This window comes from Alligator sinensis, unplaced genomic scaffold, assembly GCF_000455745.1.
Source record: "Alligator sinensis unplaced genomic scaffold, ASM45574v1 scaffold1213_1, whole genome shotgun sequence".
NCBI classification, from domain to species: Eukaryota; Metazoa; Chordata; order Crocodylia; family Alligatoridae; genus Alligator; species Alligator sinensis.
In genome coordinates, this window is record NW_005842401.1 from 214,950 (window position 1) to 216,440 (window position 1,491).

The window sequence follows — 1,491 nt, forward strand, 5'->3', positions numbered from 1 at the left end:
CCCTCCTTGGGTCGGAGCTGGTTTGGGCCCCAGGAAAAATCAGTTCATGTGGGTGCCCGGCCCGGCCCTGCCCTGCCCCGATCCTGGGGCATGGACAGGTCCCCCCATGAGCTGATTTGCCCCAGGCCCTGCACCAAAGCCGATCCGAGGAGGCAGGTAGAGCCAGGGCTGCACTCCCCATGGGGCTGAGTCACATGGGGCTATGGAGCCCTGGCTCTCCCCTGCTGGCTGCTTTGAAATCTGAAATGGTTCAAAACTTTAAAACATTTTGACTGGCTTCGTTTAATTTTGAGGCTGTTTCAAAGCCCTTCATTTCATTTCAGTTTTGCTGTTTTGAGCTCAAAACAAGTTGAAACAAGATCAAAATGAAACAGTGGCAACGCTTCACACAGCCCTAGTTTCAAGTATTGTGCACTTAACTAGTTAACTGCACAATTAACTAAGACCAGCAACACATGCAAAGTACTTATTGCACAATAAAACATTCCAGCTAGCTGTAAAGTTAGACCTTGAAAATGTGTACTAACTTCATAGCTGGTTGCTATCCAGCTTTAATTTCCATGTGCAGCAGGGTCTCTACTGTAGCTGTGAGCCCTGTAAGCTGATGGGGCTCCCAGCTACATGGGTGCACATTGCACAGCCAGGGCTGGATGTCCCACAGCTGAGGGAACTCAGCATGGGCTTTGGCTGGCAGCTGCAGACTCTGGGTCCCAGCAGGACCCCACAGCTTCTGGGACCCAGCATCATGCAGTTGTGGATGCCAGGTCCTGGCAGTCCCCATAGCCCCAGGGTGCTATCAGGACTCTATGTCTTCAGTTACAGAACTTTGCAGCTGTGTCCTGTGACTGCTGGGACCCAGTCTCCGAGCCACAGATATTTATACAGGAGAAAACACATAACTATTTTCAGCTTACCTTAAGACCCAAAGCAGCATAAACTAATTCATCCTAAAATGTACCAATACTGAAATACATATTTCTACATGTAGGATTATAGCCGTATAACTTAATTGGGCTAAATTCATACTTCAGGCAGAAGGCAGAGCAAAGTGGCACCTTAAAGACTGACAGAAAACAAACAAGTTTCTGAACAAATTAGTCTTTAAGGTGCCACTCTGCTCTGCATTCTGTCTGACCTGCATTCTGCAGGACCTCAGCTGTGGGGTCCTGCTCGGACTAGGCTAACTAACTCTTTCAATTCATAATTTAAGTGATGCTTAAAAAATTCTTTCCCATGTAGACAAGACCTCATCTTGCAGTCTTGGCAGATATATTTTGACATGTGCAATGGAGTCTTTACCTTACTAAATGCATATAAATTACATTCACGGAGCATCTATGATATAAACAGTGTTCCCCAAGAGTAGAAAATACAACCCATGTAAATAAGTGTAACACCCACACACACCTGTGCCACATAGAGTAGTCTGTGTCCCTTTGGTTGCTGTGTATTGTCTGTGTGTGTGTGGGGGGGGGGGGCAGGTTCTTACCT

At 46.9% G+C, this 1,491-nt stretch overlaps 1 long non-coding RNA gene across 1 annotated transcript in view; it reads right to left on the minus strand.

The window, feature by feature from the left end:
* Positions 1 to 1,491, minus strand: part of LOC112551281 — a 190,577-nt gene that overhangs the window by 55,975 nt on the left and 133,111 nt on the right. The window lies entirely within an intron of this gene.